Here is a 24,867-nt window from a genome sequence, read left to right as displayed (position 1 = left end):
ATACAGTGTTGTCAAACTGATGAGAAACTGACGCAAACATTTTGAAAAATAATTTTGCATTATCTGATAAATTAAAGTTGTACATACCATAAAGGTCTTCCCTGGTGGCTCAGATGGTAAAGAATCCGCCCTTAATGCAAGAGACCTGGGTTTGATCCCCAGGTCGGGAAAATCCCCTGGACAAGAAAATGCCAACCCACTCCAGTATTCTTGCCTAGAGAATTCCATGCGCAGAGGAGCCTGGAGGGCTACAGTCCATGTGGTTGCAAATAAGACAGAGTCGGACACGACTGAGCAACTAACACTTTCACTTCACTTTTTTCACATACCCTAAATCCAGCAATCCTGATTTTCAGTACATAACCGTGAGGGAATTTTGCACAGTATTTAGGGATGTATATACGTGGATTTTCATCACATTGTTTGTAATAATGCAATATTGAAAATAATTTAAATATTCATAATTGGAAAATAGATAATTGTGATATCTAGTTGAAGCACATGAAATTGCTGCTATTCAACCATTTGGATATGGTTCAACTTAATAAATTTATAAAACTGAGTATTATACAGGAGCTAAAATGAGTGAACTAAACCAATATGATTCACCATATTGGTGATAAACCCCTATTATTCACTATGACAAACCCCTAAAACAAAACATTAAGTGAAAAGCCCATGCTATAGTATTTATGGTATGATCACAAGCACATTCAGGTAAAAATTATCATCTTTCAGATCGAGGATCTATGCATACATATGCATACATATCCTTTGTTTCAAAAATTCAGAGATTTTTGAAGATGGTGGAAGGATTCACTGAGAACTGTATGGTTTATGCTCATACTGAAAGTAGTGGTTCCCCTGAAGGAAACTGTAGCATTGTTAGATAAGAAAATAGGCTCTGTGTGGCCCCAAGTTACAAATGTTCATTGTACTATTCTAGTCCCTTACTTTATTTCGGTTTATTTCATATTTACTAGGTGATCCATTACTGGATATTAATCCAAAGAGAAGACAGTAAATAATTCTATGTAGAAGACCGAAAATCTCCAGAGGTAGAAAATAAATAGATGTTATTAATTGAAACAGAGAAAGAAATGGCAACCCACTCCAGTATTCTTGCCTGGGAAATCCCATGGACCAAGGAGGCTGGCGGGCTACAGTCCATGAAGTTGCAAAGAATCGGGCACAATTTAGGGACTAAATCACCAACCACCACTATTAACTGAAAATCTTTATTACAACATTCTCCACTTGTTTCTAGAAATTCCTACGTATATCATATCAATCCTAAACTTATTTTAAGTAAAGATTAAGATTGGCAAATTCACTTTTATTGTTTCTCTTCTTTCCTTTGCTCATGAGTTTAATGATCCATACATGAGATTTTAAAAATATGTCCTGTAGTTCTTAGTGATATAAAGAGAAAATGCAACACTACCACAAATGTGAATTAATTTTATTTCTTCATATCTAAGATTCACTATTTGTTCCCTACCATATGTGCATGTCCGTGCTAAGTCACTTCAGCTGTGTTGACCCAGGGATCGAACCCATATCTCTTAAGTCTCCTGCATTGGCAGGCAGATTCTTTACCACTACCGCCACCATGGAAGCCCATCAGAACAATCATCTTCAAGTCCCAAGTACTGAAACCAAAAGAGGGAAGCTGTGGGCTTTCTCAGGAATGTCTATTTGGGGCAGCGATTTCTCTGAGTTTTTAGGGAGACGTGGGAGGCTTGTCTGAGCTGTGAGCTAGTTTGAGTGGCCCCACTGTGGAAAGGAAAGAGAAGGAGGATTTGAGGTCAAGGGAACCAGGAAGACTGGTTAAACCAGGGCCTGACATTCTGATGAATTTAGTGGGTGACGGAGCTTAGTCACAGATGGAGGTCACAAGAGTCAGCACTGCTGTCAGAAATGAGTGTGGAGAGACCAAAAGGACACTGAAGCCCAGAGCTGAGCCAGAGAAGAGCTACTGTCAAATCCTAATTAGAGAGAAGAGCAGAAGAGATCACAGTTAGAAGTGGTTGAGGTGAGAAGGGAGTTTCCAAGATCACGGGGCACAGCCAGAGGCAGGCAGCATGGCACCACAAATTCCTAGTTCCTTGATGTATCTCCTGCTTCTTTTGCACCCTTGTTGTTAACCACTGACTAACAACCAATTCCTAATTTGCCCAAAGCCTCACTGTTCATTTCTCCTTTTGTGTGTGTTAGTCACTCAGCCGTGTCTGACTCTTTGCAACCCCAGGGACTGTAGCCTGCCAGACTTCTCTGTCCATGGGATTTCCCAGGCAAGAATAATGGAGTGGGTTGCCATTCCCTTCTCCAGGGCTTCTTCCCGACCCAGGAGTCGAACCCAGATCTCCCGCACTTCAGGAGTCCACTGGGGAAAGGACGTATATCCATTTGGTTTGGTGATGTTGAGACAAGGGCTCAGAAATTCATCCAAAACCCAGCCTGAGTAGATCCAGGAAACAGGGCCAGAATTTTCCTACAAACCTCTCTCCTAATTTTAATTTAGGAACCCTGAAGGTGGCCTTATCACAGCCCATTACATGGGAAATTTTATTCCAATTAGTGCTATTAGTGCAAAAAGAGTCAGAAAATGGGTGGAGAGGGTCAGTTGTATGGTGATGGATGGAAAGTAGACCTTTGGTGGTGATCTCTCTGTTGTGGATACAGAATATATATATAATCACAGTGGTGTACACCTGAGACTTATGTAATGGAATATTACCTATTTTCAATTTTTAAAAAAGCTAAAAAAAAAAAGAGTTAGAAATTTCATTGTGTTCTTCATTTCTCTATGATACATTTGAGATCATCAGGTCAGACTATACTACCAAGCCTTGGAAATATCACGCCAGGCCCTGCAAAATGAGATCATAAATAGGTTTCCAAGTTTTCTCTAGTGACTTGGATCTGAGGTGCCAAACCTGAGCTAGGAACTAGCACACTAGATAGAAATTTCAGAAGGGAAGAGGATTAAACAGACATTGGTACTGAGTAGTACAGTCTCCACAACTTTACTTCTAGGCGGGACTCTTAAACTCTCCCACCACTGACCCATGCCTTGTGTTTTTACCACAGGGGATGGCATTCTAGACCCAGAGTAGACCTGAGATCCTGAATGGCTTGGAGGGAAGACAGTCTCAGCCTTTCCTCCAAATTTGCTACAATATTTTCTCCGGAGGCACATTGACTCTGACTGCTGTAGGGTATTGTCAGTTTTGAGTCCCTGCTGTTGAAGCCTTGTTTGCTGTTTTAGTTGCTAAGTCATGTCTGACTCTTTTGTGACCCGGTGGACTGTAGCCCACCAGACACCTCTGTCCATGGGATTTCCCAGGTAAGAATACTGGAGTGTGTTGCCATTTCCTTCTCCAGGGGATCTTCCCAAACCAGGGATCCAACTGGCGCCTCCTGCATTGGCAGGTGGATTTTTTACCGGTGAGTCACCAGGGAAGATGGTCAGAAATCATCAGGAAAGCCTTAGGGAGGCCTTGTCTAACCTCTGACCAGATTTCAGAACAGCCTGTCCACTAAAAGGCAATTTGAGTGAAGAGCCAGTGGTATAGGAAGACCCCAGACAACCAGGCCCGTCACGAAGCTATAAGAATGCTCCCAGGGGAGGGTGTGAGCAACATCACCTCACTGAAGACTCAGGGCAGGACAGGGAGAAGACACCAAGGCTATAATGTGGTCCTGGGATGCATGGCCTGCTGTATTTGTCTTGGGGTCAGGGACACATCCCTGTGTCTGTGGGGAGGTGAGTTCTACTGTCAATCATCACATGATGGGGTGGATCTATTGCAGGGAAAAACAAATCTGCAGATAACCTGGCTCAGAGTTTCACCACTTCCGTGCTGCCTGCCAGGAGCAAGCTGCTCCTCCTTTAGAGCTCTGACCTGAGGATGGATGGAAAAATGCTTGCTCTCTGTTTCCCTTCCCACAGATGAAGTAAATTCAGCTCTGCCAAAGGCTCCATGGTGTCAAGAGAGAACAAGGGAGAAATGACCCCAAGACCATAGAATGTAAGTGTTTGCTTAATCCCTCTTTTCTCCTTTCCATCCCCAAATGACCGCTCAAATTCATGCTTGTATTGTCTTGTCTAGACTCCAGGGGCGCTTCTCAATCTGTCCCCCTACATTATCTGCCCCTTAACGCCATCTTCCACACCATATCTGATCTCTGTTAAAAATTCACCTGTGACCTCAAGGAACTGCCTTTCTAGATTCACCTCCAGCTTGTCTCCCCGCATGCCTTCGTGGTGTGTCTGTACTAGCTCAAGAGGTCTGTGACAGCAAGGTTATCTCGTTCATTGAATTTGCCACAGCATCTATGGTAACACAGGGCACACAGCACGTGGGTCATAGATAGCATGTTGATTCTATTTCCTTTTCCACTGTCATGGTCAGCATGGCCCTGGCTCCCTGTGTTGAAGGCCTGGTGGAATCAGCCACACAAAGGGTAATTAACTAAAGGAAAAAAGGCTCTTCTTCAATTTTACTCTGGAGGTCAAGAATATTTTTAAATCCGAAAAGATTTTAACATCTTTTAGGCTTTAAGAATATGTAATTTCTTGGGAGAATTAAAGTTGCCAAACAAATACAAATTTCTTACATGTAGGCTAAGAGGAGACTACATATCATTTTTACCACTAAGTGAAAATTGTGCCAATTTTATTCTCTTAGTGACTGGGAAATGTTTCTCTAATAAAGTGCATGTTTTTCTCAAAGTTTTTTTTTTTTTTCTTTCTCCAGCAGGATAACTATGTCCCCCTGGGCTACAGAGTATTGTTAATTATAATGAGAAGATACACAGAGGAAAAAAAAAAGATCAGGAAATGCTTAAAAGTCCCTAACAAATGTTTATCAGGAAATGTTATTCCAGAATCAAAACATTTCCTGTCCGATGATTATGCCATGGAGAAAAATCAAGTGATGCCAGTTATGGGGTCTTATAAAAATACTTTTTATGATGAGATGTTTATTTGAGGCAAATCATTACAAATAACATGAATTAAATGACAGTTGCTCAAAATCACACTTTTAAAAAAAGTTTATTATTCACATCAAAATCTATACCTTAAACCTTACAGAAATATACAAGGAATAAATTGGAAATTCACCATCTTACCACTCAGAGATAACTACTATTAATATTTACCTTTATATTTAAATGAACATAATTCCAGGTGTATGAATGCTTAGTCACTCAGTAATGTCTAACTCTATTTGACCCCATGTACTGCAGCCCACCAGGCTCCTCTGTCCATGGAATTTTCTAGGCAAGAAAACTGGAGTAGGTTGCCATTTCCTCTTCCAGGTGATCTTCCTGACCCAGGAATCGAACCCATGTTTCCTGGGTCTCCTGCATTGACAGAAAGATTCTTTACCACTGAGCCATCTGGGAAGTCCTTGACTGCAAGATCAAACCAGTCAGTCCTGAAAGAAATAAACGTTGTATATTCATTGGAAGGACTGATGCTGAAACTGAAGCTCCAATACTTTGGCCACGTGATGGAAGAGCTGACTCATTGGAAAAGACCCTGATGCTGGGAAAGATTGAAGGCAAAAGGAAAAGAGGGCAGTAAAGGATGAGATGGTTAAATAGCATCACCAACTCAAAGGATGTGAATTTGAGCAAACTCCAGGAGACAGTGGAGGACAGAGGATCCTGGCCTGCTACAGTCATGGGGTCACAAAGAGTTGGACACAGCTTAGTGTCTGAACAACAACCACCACCAAGACCAGATAGGTCTTGGTGCATATATACACATTTATGTTCAATTTTATGTAAATAATTATAATAATAGGTGTATCAGCAACATATCATACATATTTTTCCCTGTCAATAAGTCTATAACTGCAGTGTGTATTCATAAGTGTGCATGAATATCATATATCTCCACTGGGATGTTCCAAGCTTCAGCAGCAGCTCTTCAATCATCAAGTCCTCATGTGACAATATGAGAAAAGCCTGAAGGGAAGAGGGGGCAGCGGAGTGGGTGGCGAGGTCATTCTTTAATGTGACCTTTCTCATAAGTGTCTACATCCAGGATTAGCCACCAGCCCACCACAGACACTGCCAATGAGAAGGCACTGATAAAATGTGCTCACAGAAGCCAAGATTTCTTCTCTGTGACTAATTGCATTACTACCTAAACGAAACAAGGTTCTGTGAGCAAGAAAACACATGAGCAATGAAACACATGAAGCAAGCTTAAATCCACGAATTCACAATGATACCAACAGACAAACTCATTTGATCACTGTTGGAGACTGTGAGTGAAACAGCTCATTATTTTGCAAACTAGCAAATTAAGAAAAAGAATTAAATGCTTTTCTGGTCTTCCTATATCACTCAGAAACCAACTCATTGAGAAAAGTAGTTTCCCTTTATAAAAGTGTTCCAACTAACAGATGGAGGAGAAATGATGGAGTTAGGATTATCACTATTTATAACACTAGATGCTAATCTAATCAGTAGACTGCAGTCAGTATAGTATGGATATATGCGCTAAGCACCAACAGTAACTAACATCACACACCTCTTGATGGAAGGACACAACATTATCTAAGAAGAAGTTACCTTGCTGGGGAAAAAAAACAGCCTGAATCTAACCAAGACTCTAAATTAGGGGTCCCCAGCCTCCCGGATCTAATGCCTGATGATCTGAGATGGAGCTGATGTAATAATAAAGAAATTAAGTGCACAACAAATGTTAATGTGCTTGAATCATCCTGAAACCATCCCCTCTACCCATCCATGAAATAACTGTCTTTCACAAAACTGGGCCCTGGTGCCAAAAAGGTTGAGGACTGCTGCTCTAGATTATCAATGACCAATTTATGGGAAGTATGAAGAGCGCATTCAGGAAAATCCAGAATTTGGAAAATCTAGAGGATAAAAGGAGAAGGCAAAAGGAAAAGAGGATAGTAGAGGATGAGATGGTTAGATAGCCTCACTGACTCAATGGACATGAATTTGAGAAAACTCCGGGAGATAAGGAAGAACAGGGAAGCCTGATGTGCTGCAGTCCATGGGGTCGCAAACAGCGACTGAACTACAGCAACAACAGAGGACAAATAACTTAAGAAATAAATTTCAAGGAAACGAAAGGAACTGAAGAAGGAACCTGTGAATTCAAAGAGACTTAAAAGACATATCAACGAATTGCAATGTGTATACTTTGAGTCCTGAGTCACCCAAACTGTTAAAAAAGTATATAAGGCACTTGTGAGGTAATTGAAAATTTGAACTCTGAAAGGATGTCTTCTGATCAAGAAATCTGTGAAAGGATAATAATATTTCAGTTACATTTTTTACAGAAGAGTTCTTATTGTTTAAGAACTTTTACATACTTATGTATTGAATATTTAATATTCAAATTGAAATATTTACAGATGAAATGACAAGATGCTTCAAAATAATATGGTGGTGGAGAGAAATATTGATAAAGCCCATTTTGGCTGTGGATTGCTAATTGATGAAGCTGAATGATGAATGCATGGGGGCTTATTAATCATTTTTCCCATTTTTGTACATGTTTGAAATTTTTCCTAGTACAAAGTGAAAGAAAGAAATGAAGAAAGAAAGAAAAAAAAGAAGGAAGGAAGGGAGGGTGACTTTTAGGTAGGCCACCAACAGTATTCTTCATATTTTAATTTTTCTAATTAACTTGCCATAAAATATATAGGCTGTTTTTACCTTTTCTCCTAATTATAAAGATGCTGTGATGGACTTCCCTGGTGGTCCAGTGGTTAAGACTTTGTGCTTCCATTATAGGGGGTCGGGGTTTGATCCTTGGTTGGGGAATTAAGATCTCATATTCCACTAGGAGCAGTCCCCACCCCTGCCCAAATACTGTAATTTATAGCCATCTGCATACATCTTTTCACATTAACAGATTCCTAAAGGTGGGTTTATTGAGCCAAAGAATACATTTAATACAGAAAGTCAAACTGCTTTCAAAAGGGCTCTGACAAAATACACTTTCAAATGGATTTTTAAGTTATTTCAATGAAAATATTGAGATTTTTATTAGGATAGCATTAGACTTACAAATTAATTTTAGGAAAATTGACATCCTTACATTATTGAATCTTCCTCTCTAAAAACAATACAGTATTCTTCTCTATTTTGCCTTTCTTTGTCTCAGTAGTTTTATAGTTTTCTAATTGATTTTCGTATATTGCTTTTGTAACTGGCTATGTTGCTAAACTGTTATTTCTAAAAGTTTTTCAGTTTCTATTTTTGGCTGTTCAAGATCTATTTCAGTTAAGCCAAAAGTATGAATGATTAAGGTGGTTTTTGACAAGGAGAATCAGAAAAACTCAAATTTTATTCTGAACCTGTTTTCTTTAAGATCCCCAAGAAAAGTACATGAACACAGACACACAAAGAAAGCAGGCCACTGTTATATTCTGATGACTTTTGCTGGGAGCCTTGAACTCAAGCAGATTAGGCTACACTGTTACACTATGGGCTTCCCTGGTGGCTCAGATGGTAAGGAGTCTGCCTGCAATGCTGGAGACCTGGGTTCAATCCCTGGGTCAGGAAGATCCCCTGGAGAAGGAAATGGCATCCCACTATATATGCCTACATGACATAAACAAAACAGGCATGAAACCACGATCTTGGCTCTTGCCCCTGCAATGCAGGATAAGCACTAGCCAGGGCACCTGGTCAAGAAAAGCACGTACTAGAGCATAAAAGCATTTGCTCCAATGCTTTGGGGAGTCAGTGATGGACAGGGAAGCCTGCCCTGCCCCAGTCTGTGGGGTCACAAATTGTCCAATACGACTGAGCAACTGAACTAACTTGGGGCAACGGGATTATCACTGAGCTTCTGCCTTTCAGGCACAAGGAATGAAAAGCCACAAATGGAATTAGTACGTTGTTGGCTGTCTCTCAAGAAGGGGCTCTGACATTTTTTTCCCCTCAAGCCTTCTAAAAAAAGGAGTCACAAGAGTCACTCCCAGTGCCTCCCACTGGACATAATGGTACAATAACAGCTCCATTCTTGGAGGGCAGTAGGCAAAAAGTGCCTTTGAACTTGATCAATCTCAAAGTTGGAATAAAGTAATGGGGTAGGGAAAAGAGACTGTGAGCATCCCTCAGCCAAAAAAATCTAATTGCATCGTCAATAAATAATGATAAATTGTCTGTATCCTGGGAATTCCGTGGCATCCAGTGGTTAAGACTTGGTGATTTCACTTCCAAGGCCTGGGTTGAATCCCTGATCAGGGAACTGTGATCCTGCAAGCTGTGAGACACAGTTAAAAAAAAAAATTTGTTTTTCCTCTGTGTCCTTTTAAGTCATCAGATCCTTACTTTACTTTCTTATCTAATTGTAACCATTGTTTTATTACTATATTTAACAGACATGCTGTTAGGATTTCACCATTAAACATGAAGCTAGTTTTCAGTGTGTGCATGTAGCCTTTTACTAAAATTTCTTTTTATCAAAAATGCATATCATGATTGAATTATATGAGAGTCTCAGCATCGATCAAAACATACCCTATTCCTTTGGCCTGTTTTTAAAATCACACTACACCTTTATTGTGCTTTTGCCAATATCTTGTTTTTTGTTTTTTTATGAACTGAAGGTTTGTGGCAACACTGCATTGAGCAACTCTTTTGGCACCATTTTTTTCTTTTCCCAGCAGCATTTGCTCATTTTGTGCCTTTGTGTCACATTTTGGTAATTCTCACAGTATTTCAAACCCTCCACAAGGAAGAGATTATGATTCACTGAAGGCTCAGATGAGACTTAGGAGTTTTTGTCCTTTTTTATTTAAGGTATTTAAATTTTTAGACATAATACTATCACATGCTTAATAGACAACAGTATGGTACAAACACAACCCTTATATGCAATGAGAAACCAAAAAACATGCAACCCACCCAGGCATATGTTGGAAGTTGGGTCCCAGATCATCACAATAAAGCAAAAATTGCAATAAAGTGAGTCACATGCATTCCTTGGTTTCCCAGTGCACAAAAAAGCCATGTTTACACTATACTGCAGTCTTTTGACCTATTATTATAGAGAAGTATGTTAACCAATATTTTCTCAAAATCTTCTCAAATTCATCTTCTCCTCTCTCTTTAAGCCCACCCCACTGTCACACTGAGTTCAACTCTTCTAACCAGACTGCTGGAAAAAACCTAAAGTTCTCAGAAAGTGAAAGTGTTAGTTGCTCAATCATGTCCAACTCTTTTTTGTGACTCCATGAACTCTAGCCCACCAGGCTCCTCTGTCCATGGTATTCTCCAGCCAAGAATACTGGAGTGGGTTGCCATTCCCTTCTCTGGGGGAATCTTCCTGATCCAGGGATTGAACATGCATCTCTTGTGTCTCCTGCATTGACAGGCAGATTCTTTACCATTGTGCCACTTAGGAAGCCCATTTAAAATATTGCACAGATTCAAAACATGTGGTGAAATCAGATGCTTGCCTACAGAGCTAATGGTACTCTAAGGAAGTTGGTCTCTGCACATTTAATAATTTTATTTATTTAATTTTGGCTGTGTTGGGTCTTCTTTTAGGCTTTTCTCTACTTGCGGCAAGCAGGAGCCACTCTCTAGTTGCAGAGGGCAGACTTCTCTTTGCGGTGGCTTATCTTGTTGTGGAACATGGGGTCTAGGGTGCATAGGCTTCAGTAGTATGGCACAAGGGTTTAGTTGTTCTGCTGCATGTGGGATTTTCCCAGATCAGGGAATGAAGCTCTGTCTTCTGCATTGGAAAATAGATTCTTCACCACTGAGCCACCAAGGAAACCCTCTACATGTTTTTGATCATGTACTATGACCACCAAAAATAGGCACTATTGTCAATCTCCATGTTAAATACTAGTAAAATTTGATTTCTTAATTTAGACAGAGATAGAGGTATTCTAACAATTTTCTTCCACAATCCAACTGCTCTAAGGGTCAGATTTGTTGAAGGAAATTTCCTACTTTATATTCCAGGAGTATATTCTATAATCAACACTTATTGAATCCTCTGTTCTAATCATTCTTGCAGTAATCTCATTCAATCAAATTCCCCATTAGCAATATATTTCAGTGGCTGAAATCACAGATGGTCTATACTATAAACTGTCTTTTATTTTTTCATCATTTAGGAATAATCTCAGGACTAAAATCTTCAGGATGTTAAAGACATATGTATCTTATTTTAAAAATACCCTATCTTATAAAAATTAATTACTAATTTGTCAGAAGTATTATTTCTGCAGAGAAAGGATTGTTACATAGGTTGATTTGTAAATTCTGTATGACATTCTGTATGAAAGTTTTTTTTTTATTTTATAATTTTGCTTTCTAGACAGTGACTCAAATCCCTTGCATGTGTGCTAAGTCGCTTCAGTTGTGTCCGACTCTTTGCAACCCTATGAACTGTAGCCCGCCAGGCTCCTCTGTCCAAGGGGATTCTCCAGGCAAGAATACTGGAGTGTGTTGCCGAGCCCTCCTCCAGGGGATCTTTCCCACCCAGGGATCGAACCTACTGCTAATCAAGTCTACTTCACTAGCAGGTGGGTTCTTTACCATTAGTGCAAACTGGGAAGTCCCTGAATCCCTTAAAATGCCTTAAATATAGTCTGGATACAGGGAAAAGAGGCAGGAAACAGCAAGTTTTGAGTAAGAAAGAATTCCTGTTTCATGAATCAACTCTAAACTTGTTGAACGATGCATTTTAACTTTGGTGGTGATCAAAGGAAAAGTCCTTTCCTGAACAGAAAAATAAGTGATTTTTAATGCAGACTCACTGTTATGCTAATATGCGACAAGGAAAGCAGGAAAGAGAAAACTGGTTGATCAGGGTATTAAAAAAAAACGTGACTTAAAGCCTTTTTGAATTAATATCAATAACACTTAAGACTATGCCAAAGCCTTTGACTGTGTGGATTGCAACAAACTGTGGAAAATTCTTCAAGAGATGGGAATATCAGACCATCTGACCTGCCTCCTGAGAAATCTATATGCAGATCAAGAAGCAACAGTTAGAAATGGACATGGAACAACAGACTGGTTCCAAATTGGGAAAGGAGTACGTCAGGGCTGTATACTGTAACCCTGCTTATTTAACTTATATCCAGAGTACATCATGCGAAATGCCAGGCTGGATGAAGCACAAGCTGGAATCAAGATTGCCGGGAGAAATATCAATAACCTCAGATATGCAGATGACACCACCTTTACGGCAGAAAGAGAAGAAGAACTAAATAGCCTCTTGATGAAAGTGAAAGAGGAGAGTGAAAAAGTTGGTTTAAAACCCAACATTCAGAAAACTAAGATCATGGCATCCAGTCCCAACACTTCATGGCAAATAGATGAGGAAATAATGCAAACAGTGAGAGACTTTAGTTTTTTGGGGCTCCAAAATCACTGCAGATAGTGACTGAAGCCATGAAATTAAAAGACACTTGCTCCTTGGAAGAAAAGCTATGACCAACCTAGACAGCATACTAAAAAGCAAAGACATTACTTTGCCAATAAAGGTCCATCTAGCCAAGGCTATGGTTTTTCCAGTAGTCATGTATGGATGTGAGAGTTGGACTACAAAGAAAGCTGAGCGCCAAAGAATTGATACTTTTGAACTGTGGTGTTGGAGAAGGCTCTTGAGCATCCCTTGGACTGCAAGGAGATTCAACCAATCAATAGTAAAGGAAATCATTCCTGAATATTCACTTGAAGGACTGATGCTGAATCTGAAATTCCAATACTTTGGCCACCTGATGGGAAGAACTGACTCATCTGAAAAGTCCCTGATGCTGGGAAAGATTGAAGGTGGAAGAAGACGGGGATGACAGAGGATGAGATGGTTGGATGGCATCACCGACTTGATAGACCTGAGTCTGAGTAAGCTCCAGGAGTAGGTGATGGACAGGGAAGCCTGGTTTGCTGCAGTCTGTGGGGTCTCAAAGAGTTGGAAATGACTGAGCAACTAAACTGAACACTTAAGAGATATGTTTAACCAGGCTATCAGGTCCAGGAGAACTGGCACAAACCATCCCAAATGAAAGTAGACTATGGATTCATGTTTATGTTAAGGTCTTTTCATGTAGTAGCAAAGCATATTTGAGAAACCAAAGGCACATAATCAAGGTTAATTTGATTCCACAAACAATTCTTAAGCATTTTGTGATACATACATTAACAAGGCAAGATCTATATCCTCAAGGGTGCTTCCCTGGTGGCTCAGATGGTAAAGCATCTGGCTGCAATGCAGGAGACCTGGGTTCGATCCCTGGGTAACAAAGATTCCCCTGGAGAAGGAAAAGGCTATCCACTCCAGTACTCTTGTCTGGAAAATTCCATGGATGGAGGAGCTTGGTGGGCTACAGTCCATGGGGCTGCAAAGAGTTGGATACGACTGAGCGACTTCACTTTCTTTCTTTCTTATGCCCTCAAGAGTTTCACAATCTAGTGAGATAGAAACATCACAAGTAATTGTATAAGGAAGGTATGTTTAAGTGATAACCCCACCTCATCTGGCCACCCTTCCCCTTAGATAAACACTCCTGAAGGAGTTCCTTTTGATTATCCTTTTCAAATCAAAATTCCAAGCTGAACTTTCACTTAGTTTTATTCAGTTCAGTTCAGTTGCTCAGTTGTGTCCCACTCTTTTGCGACCCCATGAATCGCAGCATGCCAGGCCTCCCTGTCCATCACAAACTCCCAGAGTTTACCCAAACCCATGTCCATTGAGTCACTGATGCCATCCAGCCATCTCATCCTCTGTCGTCCTCTTCTCCTTCTGCCCCCAATCCCTCTCAGCATCAGGGTCTTTTCCAATGAGTCAACTCTTCGCATGAGGTGGCCAAAGTACTGGAGTTTCAGCTTCAGCATCAGTCCTTCCAATGAACACCCAGGACTGATCTCCTTTAGGATGGACAGGTTGGATCTCCTTGCAGTCCAAGGGACTCTCAAGAGTCTTCTCCAACATCACAGTTCAAAAGCATCAATTTTTAAGCGCTCAGCTTTCTTCACAGTCCAACTCTCACATCCATACATGACCACTGGAAAAACCACAGCCTTGACCAGATAGACCTTTGTTGGCAAAGTAATGTCTCTGCTTTTAAATATGTCTAGGTTGGTCATAAATTTCCTCCCAAGGAGTAAGTGTCTTTTAATTTCATGGCTGCAATCACCATCTGCAGTGACTTTGGAGCCCCAAAAAATAAGGTCTGACACAGTTTCCACTGTCTCCCCATCTATTTCCCTTGAAGTGATGGGACCAGATGCCATGATCTTAGTTTTCTGAATGTTAAGCTTTAAGCCAACTTTTTCACTCTCCTCTTTCACCTTCATCAAGAGGCTCTTTGGTTCTTCTTCACTTTCTGCCATAAGGGTGGTGTCATCTGCATATCTGAGGTTATTGATATTTCTCCCGGCAATCTTGATTCCAGCTTGTGCTTCTTCCAGCCCAGCATTTCTCATGATGTACTCTGCATATAAGTTAAATAAGCAGGGTGACAATATACAGCCTTGACATACTCCTTTTCCTATGGGAACCAGTCTGTTGTTCCATGTCCAGTTCTAACTATTGCTTTCTGACCTGCATACAGGTTTCTCAAGAGGCAGGTCAGGTGGTCTGGTATTCCCATCTCTTGAAGAATTTTCCAGTTTATTGTGATCCACACAGTCAAAGGCTTTGGCATAGTCAATAAAGCAGAAATAGATGTTTTTCTGGAACTCTCTTGCTTTTTTGATGATCCAGCGGATGTTGGCAATTTGATCTCTGGTTCCTCTGCCTTTTCTAAAACCATCTTGAACATCTGGAAGTTCACGGTTCACGTATTGCTGAAGCCTGGCTTGGAGAATTTTGACCATTACTTTACTAGCGTGTGAGATGAGTGCAATTGTGTGGTAGTTTGAACATTCTTTGGGATTGCCTTTCTTTGGGATTGGAATGAAAACTGACCTTTTCCAGTCCTGTGGCCACTGCTGAGTTTTCCAAATTTGCTGGCATGTTGAGTGAAGCACTTCACAGCATCATCCTTTAGGATCTGAAATAGCTCAACTGGAATTCCATCACCTCCACTAGCTTTGTTCGTATTAGTTTATATCAAAGGCCAAAAGGCGGAATTCCCTGGCATTCCAGGGAATGGAATGCGGTTAGGATGTTGGGCTTTCATTGCCAGGGCCTGGGTTCAACCTCTGGTCAGGGAACTAAAATACCACAAGGTGAGCAGTGCAGACAATAAAAGCAAGCCAAAGGATGACTAGTTGTTTGGTGGGGTGGGGGTGGGGTGGGGTGGGGTGGTGGGACTTTGTCTTATGCAATGTCGTCATGCATGTAAGGCTTCTGCTCAGCTCATGTCCCATAAAATCAAATAAATGCAAGCCCCATGGGGTTCAGAGGACTATGATCTGATGATAGACATAAATGCCTGCCAACTATAGCACCTGCCATAAAAGTAGCTAGATGTTCCAGAATGATGCTTCTTCAATGACATGACAAAAGCCAAACCACATAAAAGACTGACATGGTCATTCTGAGTTGAAATCTCAGTTACTCCATGTTGCTATGCTGCTTTTGGTAAATCATTGGAACTTTGAACCTGTGTCAAACATTTCATATGCGTGCAGCCGTAAGTGGCAGCTTGCAAGCAAACAGCAGTGAATGGTGGCTGGAAGCAAGGTCTTAGTTTCCCAGCCTGGGAGTCCTAACCACTGGACCACAAGAGCCAGGAGTTAGGGCTAAAAGTCCCTAGTCTTGCCTGCCTGCTAAGCTGCTAAGTCACTTCAGTCGTGTCCAACTCTGTGCGACCCCACAGACGTCAGTCCCCCCGTCCCTGGGATTCTCCAGGCAAGAACACTGGAGTGGGTTGCCATTTTCTTCTCCAATGCATGAAAGTGAAAAGTGAAAGTGAAGTTGTCTGCCTAGTCAAGAACAAATTCAGGTGAGGAGGCAGAAGGTAAAGTAAAAAGTTTATTGAAAAGAAAAGTACATGGGGAAAGGCACATGGGGTGCTGAGAGAATCACGCCTTTGGGAAGTTTAAATCTTTCATAAAGGGGCAGTTTTCTGGGTTTTTGTCTTCCCTCAGGCCAATCACCTTGCTCTGTACCCCTGGTTAATGTGTCTAAGGACCCTCCCCTTGGCCCACGCACACCCTAGCCAAGATGGATCTCTGAAGTGAAGGCTTCTGGGAGGAGCAAGACTCATTATGGCCTGGAACTTAGGCTCTGACTTTTGACTCCAAGGAGCCTTTTCTGCAAATGTGCAGTGTCTCCCTTATCAGACAGGACTCCCTTATCAGACAAGGAATTTTTTTTTTTTCCTTTCTTTGTCCTTGCCATGATTATTCTCTAGAGGTGACAGACAAAGACTGGCTATGTATCCTGTTTTTGTTGGCTGTAAATTCCTCAACTGGAGCCCATCTATCTCTTATCTCAAAAACTGCAAACAGAAGGGTGACTGATTGTAAATTTCCAACCTGCAGCCCATCTATCTCCTACCTCAAAATCTGTATTAAAAAGCCAGTGTAAAAGAAATCAGTTTACTTCATAGGAACAGCTTAATAACATCAGTTACAGCACATTTTGTCAATATCAAAATCCACTTAGGCCCAACGTCAGTGTAGCAAGGTGGAAGAAATTATTGCACACGACAGAGCTGTGATTACAAAGCTGGGAATCTGCCTGCAATGCAGGAGACCGGGGTTCAATCCCTGGGAGGGGAAGATCCCCTGTAGAAGGGAATGGCAACCCACCCCAGTATGCTTGCCTGGAGAATCCCATGAACAGAGGAAGCTGGCCGACTGCAGTCTGTGGGGTTGCAGAGTCAGAAACGACTGGTGGACTAACACACACATAAAGCTGTGATGCATTTTACGAAAATCTACGAAGACCAAGAGAAGTGCAGTCTAATACAAGAAATGACTGCAGATCAATAAACGGAGAGCGTGGTTGTTCCAAAGGACCTTGGTCCCAACGTAACCTGTAACCTAGATCACCGCCTCAGCTTCCATCACTCATTATTTCGGCCTTTGGATTAGAAAGGTACAGGACTTCAGCCCCGCTGCAGTGAAGGGAAAGCAGAGAAACCATGTGTAGAAGTGATCTGAACTCCCTGATGGAGGGACCACCAGTCGAAAAGCCAGCACTGGCTTGGGGAGAGTGACTGTACAAGAGGTTGCCCCAGCATCTTCTGTGCGCCTCACCCTTCCGGCTCAGGCATCTCCGAAATCGCAAGACTTTGGGGACCAGAAGCCTGGAGGAGAGGGGGTGTGTCCACAGGGGAATCCCTGAGAAAAGGGGAGAGGTGCACACAGCGGGGGTAGCCGGTGCCCAGTCCTAGGGGTCCGTTCACCGGTGAGAAAGGGGGCGGGGGCGGCAGGGGGGCAGCGGGGAGGAGGGGCGAGGCGCCATCGCCCGGCCCCCTCCCCTCCCCTCCCCTCGGGTCCGCTCCCCTCCTCTTCCCTCCGCGATCGGGCATCCGGGCGCATCCCGCCGAGGCCCTGCTGCTTCTGGGAGAGGCGCCAGCTGGTCGTTGCGCCGGTCCCCCGACCGAGCAGTAACGGCGACCTGAGAGACCGAGCGGATGTGGTTCGGGCCTGCGGTGAGGTAAGGGCAGAGGGGATGGCGCGGGAAGTCAGAAGGGGGCGCCGGGCTTGAATCCCGCCCCTCGCAGATCCCTACAGCGGGAAGCCACCTCTCCCCGCCCCCGCTGCCCGACCTCAGGGCGCGGCAGCTGTAAGAGTAGCCCCTGGGGCGAGATCCCCGCCCGGGGCCGCTTGCTTAGGCGTCTCTGCGCGTGCGCAAGTCCTCCGGCGAGGCCTGGGCGCGGGGCTCGGGGGCAACACTCTTGCCCCGTACAAGGGCCCAGTTGTCGGCGCGCGTGCGCACAGCCGCGGGCGGTGGCAGGGCGCGCGGCCCTGGGATCGTACCCCGACCCAGGTCTCGGACCGAGGCGGCGTGAGGTGCGCATGCGTGAGTCGCAGGCGGAAGTGGGGCGGCCCCGCGAGGGTCGCGTGTGGCGTCTCGCCAGGGCTAGTCACCTGCCTGTAGACTTCTCCTCGTTAGGCCAGAGCGGGTGAGGCAACTGCCTCGGGGCTTCGCCTTCCTTTCCCGCTCTCCGCACCCCTTTGAGGCTGCGGTTTTCGTTTCCGTCACCTCAACCCTCGGTTCCCGTCCTGTACCTCTCTCTCTCTTATTTCCCCCAGCTTCCGGGCCCGAACCGGCGCGCTAAACTCACTTTGCCTTCAACATTCGGTCCTGATATCAAGAGATAGCACAGGAAGTCTGACTAAAAGATAGGCCATGCTGTTTGGGAACTGCAGTGGGGGGATGGGAAGAAATAGCCTTGAGTCTTTATTTTAAGCTGGAAGATACTTGCCCTGGAAGCAGAGATTTTTTTGAGATGCTGAAAACTTTCCAAGTGCTCCGCCCAGGTGGAGAAAGAACTTCCTGCCTGGAGTTGGAAGGCGCGTTCAAAGGGAACTTTTTGCTTTTTGTTCTGTGGGAAATTACATAATATGTCTGGACAGTTCGAGTCCAGGACTGTAACAAAACGCATGTCGAAGAACTGACTGGTGGTACTGCGCTTGGCGACTTAATCTTTGTTAGAGCTGAGTAAAAGGGAGTAGAGTTCTCAAACTGCTTTGCCACGAAGATCTTTCCCCCAGACTAGGAAGTGACAGTCACTGTTTGATGTTTATTGAGCCTTCTAGCTTTGCACCTTTCTAGTACTACGTTCCTACTTGGCTTTGCACATTCCTGGGCAGTGGTACTTAAGTCAGATTCTGCCACTCCAGTGGCAGTTCTTGGAATGATTTTTAACAGTATTGCTGTGTGCCTTGTAATCTGATATGATGTGCGGATACAGCTCTTTGGAGGCTGGAATAGAAGCATTTACTATCAGAGAATCTGAGTACTCTAGGTGAAATGAAATCTCTTTTCCAGGGCGTTAGGCAATATACACGTTATTAAGTGTGGGTAAAAGCTTCCCAGGTGGCGCTGGTGGTAAAGAATCCATGTGCCCATGCAGGAGACCTAAGAGACCCTGGTTTCATATCTGGGTGAGCAAGATCCCCTGGAAAAGGAAATGACAATCCACTGCAGGATTCTTGCCTGGAGAATCCCATGGAAGGAGGAGCCTGGCTGGCCACAGTCCATAGGGTCGCAGAGTCTGACGGGACTGAAGGGATTTAGCAGCCACGCACGCAAAAGTAATGGAATACCACATTCTTGCACACTCCACTCCTTCCCCACAGGCCTTACTGTTGTTTCTGCACTTACCAGGCCCGCCTCCACCCTCGGCCGTGTGCATTTCCTCCATGCTCAAAGTTCGCTTAACCCCTCTACCCAAATCTGCATGGCACCCAGCTTCATTAAGATCTCAAATTAATTGCCATTATTTCAAAGGTGACTACCTCATCTAAAAAGGCACTTCTGTCACTCTCCATCCCCTTAGGCTTTTTTTTTTTTAATCCTCTATTTGGCTTTGTAGCACTTATCACTGTCTGATACTATGGATACGTATGTGTATGCACTGTCTCCCCCATAATTGCAGCTCAGTAGATTTTTTTTTTTTAACATTTGTTTATTAGTTTGTCTGCCCTGGGTCTTGGTTGTGGCACTCTGGATCTTCTGTCTTTGTTGCTGCATGTGAGATCTTTAGTTGCAGAATGGATCTCTTAGTGGAGGTATGTGAGATCTAGTTCCCTGACCAAGGATGGAACATGGGCCCCCTTCATTGAGAGCTTGGAGTCTTAGCCACTGGACCACTAGGGAAGTCCCGGTAGATTTTGTTAACTGTGCACATGAAATTGGTATTTAGCTCTAGAATATTTTATACTGAAGTCACAAGGTAGATTCATTCATTCATTCAAAAAACATTTTCTGAGTGACTAGTTTGTATTAAGATTGTCTTAGGTGTTTAGAGTAAGTCAGTGAACAAAATAGACAAAGATCTCTTTCCTCTGGAGTTTAAATTCTAGCAGAGAATGATTAACAACAAACATTTAATTATTTATTGTGCTAGAAAATTGTAAGTGCTCTAAAAAAATGAAAAGAGAAAGGGAAGTGAGATTTAGATGTGGGTTGCAATTTTAAACAGCGTGGTTTTGGTAAGTCTGAAGGATAAACTGAAGGTGATATTCATGGTGGAAAACTGGTTTTTAGAATTGAATTATCTTTCTGGGAAAACTTTTTTTCCCCACCATTCTCTACTGTGTGTTTCATGGGACCCACACAGCATGTCCATTATGGCTAATGTAACTGTCCTTTGTAGTAGATAGGTGAGAAAATGTCTTTTCCAAAAAGTTCACAATATTCATGCTTTTACAGTTTAATGCAGCACATCAGATGAAGAGACTGGGCTCTTGAATAGATAAGATGAGCCAAATGAATACTACAGATGGGTGGAGGAAAAATGTGTATTCTCTTCACATTTTACTGCACTTTGCAATTGTTTCTTGATGTCCCTCTGACTATGGATGACCGGGTGAAGTTGTTTTGTATGAGTAGTCATTGATTTTCTTTATTTGAAACAGTTGAAGAGTCACCTGGTATGACATCATGCTTTAAGGTACTAAATTATTGCTCTTAGAGGTTTCTGAATGAACCAGACAATCCTGGCCAAATTGCAGTCCATAATTAAAGGCTGCTTAGAGAAAGAGGCTGATGGAGAGGAACAGTTTTAGAAAGTGAAGTGTTTTTCCCTCTGGGTCCTTTACTTAAGTGGATTACAAACACTGTGTTTAAACATCAAAAGCTATTAATCTAAAACTGTAAATGTAGAGTACCCAAGGGATTTACTGATGACTCTAGGAGTTTGTCATATCTAATTTTGGATTTATCACATGGCTAAAGTGAAATTAAAATGCCCCTAAGGATGCTGTTACCTTTGAGGTTTGCTGAAATTGACTTCCTGTAAATCAGAATTGACCAGGAAAGATTTGAGAATCTCTTTGAAGGGGAATGGAATTATGGAATGGAATGGAATGATCAGGGTTGCAGTGTGACATCAGGGACGCCTATTGAAAGCTAAACATGGAGGGCTGAATGAGGGTTTTTTTTTTTTTTTAAGTATGTTTGCTTGTTTGTTTTTGGCTGCACAGATCTTCACTGTTGCACAGGGGCTGTTCTTTGTTACAGTGCTCAGGCTTCTCACAGCCGTGGCTTCTCTTGCTAGGCACACAGGCTTCAGTAGTTGTGACACACAGGCTGAGTTGCCCCGTGGCGTGTGGGATTTTCCCGGACCAGGGATCGAACCTGTGTCTGCTGCATTGGCAAGTGGATTCTTAACCACTGGGCCACCAGAGAAGCCCTAAATGAGGATATTTACTTAAAAGGAGCAGATAAACTTCCCTCTCTGAAAGGGATATTCATAGTGTCCTTCAATGGAAAACTGGTAGGATCCTCCTTGCCTTCACTATTCAGAAGGAACATTTGTCTGATTTACATGGCGAGTTCATCTTAACGTGAAAGTTTCCAGGGAATTTAAGACATAATAGTTTTTTTCAGCATTAATCTGACATTTGGAGTGTGCTTTTTATATGTCTCAGCCTTGCTGATCTAACCTGACCTCATATCCAGTATGTATATGTCCCCAGGGAAGACATTTTGAGCTGACATGTACCAGTGGGTCATAGTATGTGAGTAAATCATGAATTGTGACCACATTATAATATATTCTGTATTATGCTGAGTGTATTTGATTGAACAATGGGAATTGCAAATGGAAATGAACCAAGGCCAAAAGGGGCTACCATGTTGAATTTACATTGTGGGGCAGAGATCTTTAACAGAATGCTATTTAATAGCCATGTTAAGGGCTTAAAAAAATTGTGTTAGATCTATAAGGATCTAAATTTCAAATGTATTTACAAATGTCTCAAGTATGTGTTCATTTTAGCTAGTGTGTGAAAGTGAAAGTGTTAGTTGCTCGGTTGTGTCTGACTCTGCAACCCCATGGACTGTAGCCCGCCAGGCTCCTCTTTCCATGGAATTCTCCAAAGCAGGAATGCTGGAGTGGTAGCCATTCCCTTCTCCAGGAGGTCTTCCTGACCCAGAGATCAAACCCAGGTCTCCTATATTGGGGGCAGGTTCTTTACTGTCTTAAGCCACAATCTAAAAATATTTGTATAGTTTATGTTGATGATTTTTCATATTTGAAAGTGGCACTTTTGCTTTGCTTGTCTGAAAAGATCAGTGCGGATGAGCTCGGTAATCTCTTCCAACTAAATGCAACTTTGCTTTGAACTGAAGATCTGCTTCATCACTCTTAGTGAAATTTGGAAACTGTTTACAATGGAATCATTAAAATGGCAACTATGTTTCTGTTTCATAAGTCATTTTGCTGTTTATCTTAAACATGTGGCAATACCATTCCCTCTGAAGTTGTGCTTTGGTTTTAGTTGGGCTTTTAGTTTTTCTTGTCTTGTCCATCCTGTCTAATTGACCCACTTTAGTTGGCAGTTTTATAGGGAGGGATCTTACTGTCATTTGTCATTGATTTATGACAGCTGGCAAGGGATAATTGGGATCATGTTTAATTATCTTATATTACATTTATGCATGTAATATAAATGCATAGAATATAAATGATAGAAATGGTATGGACCTAACAGAAGCAGAAGATATTAAGAAGCAGTGGCGAGAATACACAGAAGAACTGTATAAAAAAGATCTTCACGACCCAGATGATCACGATGGTGTGATCACTCACCTAGAGCCAGACATCCTGGAATGTGAAGTCAAGTGGGCCTTAGGAAGCATCACTACAAACAAAGCTAGTAGAGGTGATGGAATTCCAGTTGAGCTATTTCAAATCCTGAAGGATGATGCTATGAAAGTGCTGCACTCAATATATCAGCAAATTTGGAAAACAGCAGTGGCCACAGGACTGGAAAAGATCAGTTTTCATTCCAGTCCCAAAGAAAGGCAATCCCAAAGAATGCTCAAACTACTGCACAATCGCACTCATCTCACATGCTAATAAAGTAATGCTCAAAATTCTCCAAGCCAGGCTTCAGCAATATGTGAACCGTGAACTTCCAGATGTTCAAGCTGGTTTTAGAAAAGGCAGAGGAACCAGAGATCAAATTGCCAACATCCTCTGGATCATCGAGAAAAACAAGAAAGTTCTAGAAAAACATCTATTTCTGCTTTATTGACTATGCCAAAGCCTTCGACTGTGTGGATCACAATAAACTGGAAAATTCTTCAAGAGATGGGAATACCAGACCACCTGACCTGCCTGTTGAGAAGCCTGTATGCAGGTCAGGAAGCAACAGAACTGGACATGGACCAACAGACTGGTTCCAATAGGAAAAGGAGTATGTCAAGGCTGTATATTGTCACGCTGCTTATTTAACTTATATGCAGAGTACATCATGAGAAACGCTGGACTGGAAGAAGCACAAGCTGGGATCAAGATTGACGGGAGAAATATCAATAACCTCAGATATGCAGATGACACCACTCTTATGGCAGAAAGTAAAGAAGGACTAAAGAGCCTCTTAATGAAAGTGAAAGAGGAGAGTGAAAAGTTGGCTTAATGCTCAACATTCAGAAAACCAAGATCATTGCACCTAGTCCCATCACTTTATAACAAATAGATGGAGAAACAGAAGAAACAGTGGCTGACTTTCTTTTTTGGGGCTCCAAAATCACTGCAGATGGTGATTGCAGCCATGAAATTAAAAGACACTTACTCCTTGGAAGGAAAGTTATGACCAACCTAGACAGCATAATAAAAAGCAGACACATTATTTTGTCAACAAAGGTCCGTCTAGTCAAGGCTACAGTTTTTCTAGTAGTCATGTATGGATGTGAGAGTTGGACTATAAAGAAAGCTGAGTGCCGAAGAATTGATGCTTTTGAACTGTGGTGTTGGAGAAGACTCTTGAGAGTCCCTTGGACTGCAAGGAGATCCAACCAGTCCATCCTAAAGGAGATCGTCAGTCCTGGGTGTTCATTGGAAGGACTGATGCTGAAGCTGAAACTCCAGTACTTTGGCCACCTGATGCAAAGAGCTGACTCATTTGAAAAGACCCTTATGCTGAGAAAGATTGAGGTCAGGAGGAGAAGGGGATGACAGAGGATAAGATAATTGGATGGCATCAGTGACTCAATGGACATGGGTTTGGGTAAACTCTGGGAGTTGGTGATGGACAGGGAGTTCTGATGTGCTGCGGTTCATGGGGTCGCAAAGAGTCAGACATGACTGAGCGACTGAACTGAACTGAACATTTATGCATATTTATATTATTTCTGACTTTCAGATGACATACCGTTTAAGGGCTCAAGTAAGCATGAAGGTGGGCACCATCATTACCCTGTTGACATTTACTTGGTCTGGAGCTCATTAACATGCTGATACTGTAAGCTGTATGCTGGTGTCCTAAAAGGCATTGGTTTTCCCTCATGCCCTGTGTCTTTGATTATAAAAGCATCATCAGCTGTGTTGCCCAGATGGGCAAATTTGTTGAAAAAGCATTAAGCATTGTATTGCAAGAAAACTTTTTTATATATTAAGTTTCTCAAGCATAGCTTTAGAGTTGATTTCATACTGTGAAGTTGAATTTTGAAAATACAGAACACTGGGCTTACTCTCAGTCATGTCTGACCCTTTGTGACCTGATGGACTTCTCCATGGAACTCTCCAGGCCAGAATATTGGAGTGGGTAGCCTTTCACCACTCCAGGGGATCTTCCCAACCCAGGGATCGAACCAGGGTCTCCTGCATTGCCAGCAGATTCTTTACCAAGGGAGCTTTGAGCCTTTCTCTGCAAAAAAACAATTTTCTTTTTTTTAAATTTTTCCTCTGGGATCACTTCTAGAGAACAGATACCAGCATTTAGGAGCTTCTAATTAATTGCACAATAACAATTTATATG

General features: G+C 42.4%; 1 protein-coding gene across 10 annotated transcripts in view; it reads left to right on the top strand.

Annotated features, from left to right (window-relative positions):
• The first annotated feature begins 17,147 nt into the window (after positions 1-17,147).
• Positions 17,148-24,867, top strand: part of RCBTB2 (RCC1 and BTB domain containing protein 2) — a 44,940-nt gene continuing 37,220 nt past the window's right edge. For 7 of the 10 annotated variants that reach the window (XM_020876518.2, XM_020876516.2, XM_070471246.1 and 4 more), the window contains exon 1: positions 17,156-17,587. The gene's annotated coding sequence lies outside the window, so the exon portion shown is untranslated. Of the gene's footprint in view, positions 17,588-17,829; positions 17,944-17,995; positions 18,057-24,867 lie in introns of those variants that run through there. The other 3 variants (XM_070471247.1, XM_020876513.2, XM_020876510.2) reach the window with 3 other exon arrangements.

The sequence above is a fragment of the Odocoileus virginianus genome, chromosome 8, assembly GCF_023699985.2.
Source record: "Odocoileus virginianus isolate 20LAN1187 ecotype Illinois chromosome 8, Ovbor_1.2, whole genome shotgun sequence".
NCBI classification, from domain to species: domain Eukaryota; kingdom Metazoa; phylum Chordata; class Mammalia; order Artiodactyla; family Cervidae; genus Odocoileus; species Odocoileus virginianus.
The sequence above is the reverse complement of the archived record's forward strand: the minus strand, read 5'-3'. Positions and strand labels throughout refer to the sequence as shown.